The sequence below is a fragment of the Penaeus monodon genome, chromosome 14 (assembly GCF_015228065.2).
Source record: "Penaeus monodon isolate SGIC_2016 chromosome 14, NSTDA_Pmon_1, whole genome shotgun sequence".
Classification (NCBI taxonomy): Eukaryota; Metazoa; Arthropoda; class Malacostraca; order Decapoda; family Penaeidae; genus Penaeus; species Penaeus monodon.
The window spans coordinates 40,036,255-40,045,072 of NC_051399.1; the positions used below are offsets into that span (position 1 = coordinate 40,036,255).

An 8,818-nucleotide genomic window follows, 5' to 3' on the forward strand; every position below is an offset into this window, starting at 1 on the left:
GGGGGGAAAATTTCCCCCCCTTTTTAATTGGGCCCTTTTTTCTTTTTAAAAAATAAAAAAAAATTTTCCAAATAAAATAAACAAAAGATGAAATAAAGATCTGCACCTCCTCTGCTGAATATGACGATAAATTAAAGGCCTCTCTTCCCTCTCTCTCCTTCTCTTCCTTCCTCTCTATCTCTCTCATCTCCCCCCCTCTCTCTCTCATCCTCCATTTCTCTCTTTCACTCGTTCTCTCTCTCTCGCTCTCTCTCCCTCACTTACTGACTCATTCTCTCTACTTCTCCCTCTCTCTCTCTCTTTCTTGTTCTTTCTCTGTCTCTCTCGTTCTTTCTTTGTCTCTCTCTTTCTCTCTAGTAGTTCTTTCTCTCTCTCTCTCTTTCTAGTTTACTCTCTAGTCTCTCTCTCTCTCTCTCTCTCACTTACTCTCTCTAGTTCTCTTTTCCTCTCACCCCCCCCTCTCTCTAGTTCTCTCTCTCTCATCCCCTCCCCTCTTTCTAGTTCTCTCTCTCTCTCTCGCTCTAGAACAACCCACTCGTCAAAACCATGAAGTTCTGTCTCTCAGGAAGTCTTCCATTGTTCAGTCATTATTAAGTATTACATTTTCCCATTAGTTATTATCATCAATGCTTTCTTACATAATGCATGATACATTGTATCATCCTCCATAATTTACTTTAATTCTAAAGCATTAGTTTACATAAAGAGAATACTTTGTCATTTTCAAAACCCATACGTTTTTTAAAATTAAGAATAAACGTAAATATAGGAAGTTAAAACAAACCAACGATAAAATGAAATGCGATATACACAAGAGTCTGTGATCCCCAAGTTCACACATTCAGATAATTCACATATAACACATCCTATCAGGCCTCCTATAATAAATGGGAATATGCCATTATTTCCTCTCTCTCTCTCTCTCTCTCTCTCTCTCTCTCTCTCTCTCTCTCTCTCTCTCTCTCTCTCTCTCTCTCTCTCTCTCTCTCTCTCACAGAAAGGTCGAGTGATGGATAGAAAATGCTTATCAAAGCGGCTTTTATGCCCCAAGGACGGAAGTATATACACTCAGTTTTATGTATATACAAGATATCATTCTACCCAAAACGAATCACTTATGAACTATAAGAATACCAAATCTTGAGCTCCCGCGTGTGTAAATACGATAGACTCGTTCTCAAGAGAATTGTATGTGTGAATAAATTGGATTTGCCTCCAAGGAGGATCGAACTCCTGGCCTCTGGTTTACAAGACCAGCGCTCTAGCCACTGAGCTATGGAGGCATATATATTAAGTGAACTTATAACGAGCTATATCTTCTCACAGAAACGTATTCACTGCTGAAATCACAGCATTGGGGTCTCTCTAGGAACAAGATTTTAGTGAGAACTCTTCCTAGCTAATACAACAATTTGCTGGCTAGTACTGAAGTCACCAGTTCTTTTTCGATAAAACTAAGGCTGATCTTCACGTTTTACATAGACCAGTTGTTACCTTACACTTTCCTCTGGAGATATTCCCAAGAACAAGCAATTAGTTTTCATTTTACTTATTGTTTTTTATTTATCCAACATGTATAAAGTGTACCAAAGGTGAGCATGAATGGGTGCCTCGCCCTTCCTCCAATGCCTCTGTTGTTGGTGTTACTAGCCTGTGCCTCCAAAATTATATAGTATACCTAATATAGGAGATATAGAGGTACTTGCATGCCTTTCCAGTTGGCAAACTTCATGTCGCATTCGGCATATATTTGTCGGCAAACTAGGGTCCGGCAGCACGATCGCTTTAATGCTGTTCCTCTTCTTTTGCCGGTCTAATAGAAACTACAACCGTTCCTCCAGTGAGAACGTAGATCTATATACTTGTCCAAAAGACAAAATTAACATAAAGATGAAATAAAGAGCTGCACCTTCCCTGCTCAATATGACGATAAATTAAAGGCCTCTCTTCTCTCTCTCTCACTCCCTTCCTTCCTCACTATCTCTCTCTCATTTCCCTTACACCCTCCATCTCTCTCTCTTTCTCTCTCTCCCTTGTTCTCTCTCTCTCTATCTCTCACTCACTCCCTCTCTCTAGTTCTCCCTCTCTCTCATCCCCCTCTCTCTCTAGTTCTCTCTCTTTCTTGTTCTCTCTCTTGCTCTCTCTCTCTCTCACTCCCTCTCTCTAGTTCTCTCTCTCTCATCCCCCATCTCTCTAGTTTCTCTCTCTCTCTCTCTCTCTCTCTCTCTCTCGCTCGCTCTAGAACAGAGTTCTGCCTCTCAGGAAGTCTTCCATTGTTTAGTCATTATTAAGTATTACATTTTCCCATTAGTTATTATCATCAATGCTTTCTTACATAATGCATGATTCATTGTATCATCCTCCATAATTTACTTTAATCCCAAAGCATTAGTTTACATAAAGTGCATACATTGTCATTTTCAAAACCCATACGTTTTTTAAAATTAAGAATAAACGTAAATATAGGAAGTTAAAACAAACCAACGATAAAACGAAATGCCGATATACAAAAGAAACTGTGATCCCCAAGTTCACACATTCATATAATTCACATATAACACATCCTATGAGGCCTCCTATAATAAATGGGAATATGCCATTATTTCCTCTCTCTCTCTCTCTCTCTCTCTCTCTCTCTCTCTCTCACAGAAAGGTCGAGTGATGGATAGAAAATGCCTATCAAAGCGGCTTTTATGCCCCAAGGACGAAAGTATATACACTCAGTTTTATGTAAATACAAGATATCATTCTACCCAAAACAAATCACTTATGAACTATAAGAATACCAAATCTTGAGCTCCCGCGTGTGTAAATACGATAGACTCGTTCTCAAGAGAATTGTATGTGTGAATAAATTGGATTTGCCTCCAAGGAGGATCGAACTCCTGGCCTCTGGTTTACAAGACCAACGCTCTAGCCACTGAGCTATGGAGGCATACATATTAAGTGAACTTATAACGAACTATATATTCTCACAGAAACGTATTCACTGCTGAAATCACAGCAATGGGGTCTCTCTTGGAACAAGATTTTAGTGAGAACTCTTCCTAGCTAATACAACAATTTGCTGGCTAGTACTGAAGTCACCATTTCTTTTTCGATAAAACTAATGCTGATCTTCACGTTTTACATAGACCAGTTGTTACCTTACACTTTCCTCTGGAGATATTCCCAAGAACAAGCAATTAGTTTTCATTTTACATATTGTTTTTTATTTATCCAACATGTATAAAGTGTACCAAAGGTGAGCATGAATGGGTGCCACGCCCCTCCTCCAATGCCCTTTCTGTTGGTGTTACAGGCCTGTGCCTCTAAATTATATATTATACCAAATATAGGAGATATAAAGGTACTTGCATGCTTTTTCAGTTGGCAAACTTCACGTCGCATTCGGTATATATATTTGTCGGGAAATTAGGGTCCTGCAGCACGATCGCTTTAATGCTGTTCCTCTTCTTTTGCCGGTCTAATAGAAACTACAACCGTTCCTCCAGTGAGAACTTGGAACTTTATACTTGTCCAAAAGGTAAAATAAACATAAAGATGAAATAAAGATCTGCACCTCCTCTGCTGAATATGACGATAAATTAAAGGCCTCTCTTCCCTCTCTCTCCCTCCCTTCCTCCCTCTCTATATCTCTCTCATCTCCCCCACTCTCTCCCATCCCCCATCTCTCTCTCTTTCTCTCTCTCACTCGATCTCTCACTCACTCACTCACTCACTCACTCTCTCACTCTTTCACTCACTCTCTCTAGTTTTCCCTCTCTCATCCCCCTCTCTCTAGTTCTGTCTCTCTCTCTCTCTTTCTTTTTCTGTCTCTCTCTTTCCTCTCTCTCTATCTCTTTCTCCCCCCCCTCTCTCTCTCTCTTTCTCTAGTTCTCTCTCTTTCTCTCTAGTAGTTCTCTCTCTTTCTAGGCAGCTCTCAAGTCCGCTCACTAGTTCTCTCTCTCTCTCCTCTCACTCACTCACTCACTCACTCTCTCTAGTTCTCTCTCTCTCTCATCCCCACCTCTCTAGTTCTCTCTCTTTCTCTCTCTCTCTCATTCACTCACTCTCTCTAGTTCTCCCTCTTTCTAGTTCTCTCTCTCTATTTCTTATTCTCTCTCTGCCTCTTTCTCTCCCTTGTTCTCTCTGTCTCTCTCTCTCGTTCTCTCTTTGTCTCTCTCTCTCTCGTGCTTTTTCTGTCTCTCTCTCCCCCACCTCTCTCTCTCTAGTTCTCTCTCTTTCTCTCTAGTAGTTCTGTCTTTCTAATCCGCTCTCTAGTTCTCTCTCTCTCTTTCTAATCCGCTCTCTAGTTCTCTCTCTCTCTTTCTAATCCGCTCTCTAGTTCTCTCTCTCTCTCCTTCTAATCCGCTCTCTAGTTATCTCTCTGGCTCTCTCTCTCTCTCTCTCACTCACTCACTCACTCTCTCTAGTTTTCTCTCTCTCTTCCCCCCTCTCTAGTTCTCTCTCTCGCTCTAGAACAACCCACTCGTCAAAACCTTGAAGTTCTGCCACTCAGGAAGTCTTCCATTGTTCAGTCATTATTATTACATTTTCCCATTAGTTATTATCATCAATGGTTTCTTACATAATACATGATTCATTGTATCATCCTCCATAATTTACTTTAATTCCAAAGCATTAGTTTACATAAAGAGAATACTTTGGTCATTTTCAAAACCCGTACGTTTCTAAAATTAAGAATAAACGTAAATATAGGAAGTTAAAACAAACCAACAATAAAACGAAATGCCGATATACAAAAGAGCCTGTGATCCTCAAGTTCACACATTTAGATGATTCATACATAACACATTCTATCAGGCCTCCTACAATAAACGGGAATATGCAATCATTTCCTCTCTCTCTCTCTCAGAGAAAGGTCGAGTGATGGATAGGAAATGCCTATCAAAGCGATCCTGATTTCGCTTTTATGCCCCAAGGACGGATGTATATACACTCAGTTTTATGTAAATACAAGATACCATTCTACTCAAAACAAATTACTTATTAACTATAAGAATACCAAATATTTTATTTCCCGCGTGTGTAAACACGATAGATTCGTTCTCAAGAGAATTGTATGTGTGAATAAATTAGATTTGCCTCCAAGGAGGATCGAACTCCTGGCCTCTGGTTTACTAGACCAGCGCTCTAGCCACTGAGCTATGGAGGCATATATTTTCCATGAACTTATAGCGTGCTCTATCATTTTACAGAAACGTATACTCTACTGAAATCACAGCAATGGCGTCTCTCAAAGAACAAAATTTTAGTGAGAAGTCTTCCTAGCTAATACAGTAATTCGCTGGCTAGTATTGAAGTCACCAGTTCTTTTTCGGTAAAACTAAGGATGATCTTCACGTTTTACATAGACCAGTTGTTACCTTACACCTTTCCCTGGAGAAGATATTCCTAAGAACAAGCAATTTGTTTTCATTTTATTGATTTATCTATTTTATCATTATTATTTTTTTTTTACCTATCCAACATGCATAAAGTGAACCGAAGGTGAGCGTGAATGGGTGCCACGCCCCCCCTCCAATGCCCTTTCTGTTGGTGTTACAGGCCTGTACCTCTAAATTTTATATTATACCAAATATAGGAGATATAAAGGTACTTGTATGCCTTTTCAGTTGACAAACTTCACGTCGCATTCGGTATATGTATTTGTCGGGAAATTAGGGTCCTGCAGCACGATCGCTTTAATGCTGTTCCTCTTCTTTTGCCGGTCTAATAGAAACTACAACCGTTCCTCAGTGAGAACTTGGAACTTCATACTTGTCCAAAAGGTAAAATAAACATAAAGATGAAATAAAGATCTGCACCTCCTCTGCTGAATATGACGATAAATTAAAGGAGGCCTCTCTTCCCTCTCTCTCCTTCCCTTCCTTCCTCTCTATCTCTCTCATCTCCCCCCCTCTCTCTCTCATCCCCCATTTCTCTCTTTCACTCGTTCTCTCTCTCTCGCTCTCTCTCCCTCACTCACTGACTCATTCTCTCTAGTTCTCCCTCTCTCTCTCTCTTTCTTGTTCTTTCTCTGTCTCTCTCGTTCTTTCTTTGTCTCTCTCTCTTTCTCTCTAGTAGTTCTTTCTCTCTCTCTCTCTTTCTAGTTTGCTCTCTAGTCTCTCACTCTCTCTCTCTCTCTCTCTCACTTACTCTTTCTAGTTCTCTTTTTCTCTCACCCCCCCCCCCTCTCTCTAGTTCTCTCTCTCTCATCCCCCCCCCTCTTTCTAGTTTCTCTCTCTCTCTCTCGCTCTAGAACAACCCATTCGTTTAAAACCATGAAGTTCTGTCCTTTCCCGGAAGTCTTCCATTGTTCAGTCATTATAAGTATTACATTTTCCCATTAGTTATTATCATCAATGCTTTCTTACATAATGCATGATACATTGTATCATCCTCCATAATTTACTTTAATTCCAAAGCATTAGTTTACATAAAGAGAATACTTTGTCATTTTCAAAACCCATACGTTTTTTTAAATTAAGAATAAACGTAAATATAGGAAGTTAAAACAAACCAACGATAAAATGAAATGCCGATATACACAAGAGTCTGTGATCCCCAAGTTCACACATTCAGATAATTCACATATAACACATCCTATCAGGCCTCCTATAATAAATGGGAATATGCCATTACTCTCTCTCTCACAGAAAGGTCGAGTGATGGATAGAAAATGCCTATCAAAGCGGCTTTTATACCCCAAGGACTGAAGTATATACACTCAGTTTTATGTAAATACAAGATATCATTCTACCCAAAACAAATCACTTATGAACTATAAGAATACCAAATCTTGAGCTCCCGCGTGTGTAAATACGATAGACTCGTTCTCAAGAGAATTGTATGTGTGAATAAATTGGATTTGCCTCCAAGGAGGATCGAACTCCTGGCCTCTGGTTTACAAGACCAGCGCTCTAGCCACTGAGCTATGGAGGCATATATATTAAATGAACTTATAACGAGCTATATCTTCTCACAGAAACGTATTCACTGCTGAAATCACAGCAATGGGGACTCTCTAGGAACAGGATTTTAGTGAGAACTCTTCCTAGCTAATACAACAATTTGCTGGCTAGTACTGAAGTCACCAGTTCTTTTTCGAAAAAACTAATGCTGATCTTCACGTTTTACATAGACCAGCTGTTACCTTACACTTTCCTCTGGAGATATTCCCAAGAACAAGCAATTAGTTTTCATTTAACTTATTGTTTTTTTTATTTATCCAACATGTATAAAGTGTACCAAGGGTGAGCATGAATGGGTGCCCCGCCCTTCCTCCAATGCCCCTTCTGTTAGTGTTACTAGCCTGTGCCTCCAAAATTATATAGTATACCTAATATAGGAGATATAGAGGTACGTCTTCTTCAGTCGGCAAACTTCATGTCGCATTCGGTATATATTTGTCAGGAAATTAGGGTCCGGCAGCACGATCGCTTTAATGCTTTTCATCTTCTTTTGTCGGTCTAATAGAAACTACATCCGTTCCTCCAGTGAGAACTTGCAGCTATATACTTGTCCAAAGGATGAAATAAAAATAAAGATGAAATAAAGATCTGCACCTTCTCTGCTCAATATGACGATAAATTAAAGGCCTCTCTTCTCTCTCTCTCTCTCTCGCCCTTCCTTCCTCTCTTTCTCTCTCTCATTTCCTCCCTTTCTATCTCGACAACCCCTCTCTCGCTCACTCTTTATTTCTCTCTCTCTCTCTCTGTCTCGTTTTCTCTCTGTATCTCTCTTTCTCTATCTCTCTCTGTCTCTACTTCTCTCTCTCTCTAATTCTCTAATTTCTCTTTTCTCTCTGTCTCTCGATTTCACTCTCGTTATCTCTCTTTCTCTAGTAGTTCTCTCTTTCTCAGTCTCTCTCTTTCTAGTCCGCTTTCTCTCTCTCTTTCCCTCCCCCCCTGTCTCTCTCTCACTCTCTCGCTCTAGAACAACCCACTCGTCAAAACCATGAAGTTCTGTCTCTCAGGAACTTTTCCATTGTTCAGTCATTATTAGCTATTACAGTTTCCCATTAGTTATTATCATCAATGCTTTCTTACATAATGCAAGATTCATTGTATCATCCTCTATAATTTTCTTAAATTCCGAAGCATTATTCAGTACTTTGTTCTTTTCATAATCCATTTAAGAATAAACGTAAATATAGGAAATTAAAACGAACCATGGATAAAACGAAATGCCGACATACAAAAGAGCCTATGATCCCCAAGTTCACACATTCAACTGATTCATATATAACACATCTTATCAGGCCTCCTGTAATAAATGGGAATATGCCATTATTTCCTCTCTCTCTCTCCTCTTCCTCCTCTCTTCTCTCGCATTCTCTCTCTCTCTTCTCTCTCTCTCTCTCTCTCTCTCTCTCTCTCTCTCTCTCCCTACCTCTCTCTTGATCTCTCACTCCCTCCCTCTCTCTCTCTCTCTCTCAGAGAAAGGTCGAGTGAGGGATAAGAAATGCCTATGAAAACGGTCCCGATTTCGTTATTATGCCCCAAATACGCATGTATGTACACGTAGTTTTATGTAAATACAAGATATCATCCTACCCAAAACGAATCACTTATGAAACTATAAGAATATCAAATTATTTTTCGCTCCCGCGTGTGTAAATACGATAGACTCGTTCCCAAGATGTGTGAATAAATTGCATCTGCCTCCAAGGAGGATTGAACTCCTGGCCTCTGGTTTACAAGACCAGCGCTCTAGCCACTGAGCTATGGAGGCACATATTTTTAATAATTTATAAACGAACTATATCATCTTACAGGAAAGAATACTCTGCTGAAATCTCTCAAAAACAACTTTTAGTGAAAAAAAAAAATTC

General features: G+C 39.6%; 5 non-coding genes across 5 annotated transcripts; all 5 read right to left on the bottom strand.

Annotated features, from left to right (window-relative positions):
* Positions 1–1,210: 1,210 nt before the first annotated feature.
* On the bottom strand, positions 1,211–1,283 carry Trnat-ugu. Its single transcript has one exon. It is a non-coding gene; the product is annotated as a tRNA-Thr (tRNA).
* Positions 1,284–2,862: 1,579 nt separating this feature from the next.
* Trnat-ugu lies at positions 2,863–2,935 on the bottom strand. The gene has a single exon. It is a non-coding gene; the product is annotated as a tRNA-Thr (tRNA).
* Positions 2,936–5,085: 2,150 nt separating this feature from the next.
* On the bottom strand, positions 5,086–5,158 carry Trnat-agu. The gene has a single exon. It is a non-coding gene; the product is annotated as a tRNA-Thr (tRNA).
* Positions 5,159–6,854: 1,696 nt separating this feature from the next.
* On the bottom strand, positions 6,855–6,927 carry Trnat-ugu. The gene has a single exon. It is a non-coding gene; the product is annotated as a tRNA-Thr (tRNA).
* A 1,718-nt stretch (positions 6,928–8,645) lies between these two features.
* Positions 8,646–8,718, bottom strand: Trnat-ugu. Its single transcript has one exon. It is a non-coding gene; the product is annotated as a tRNA-Thr (tRNA).
* Between the last annotated feature and the right edge of the window lie 100 nt (positions 8,719–8,818).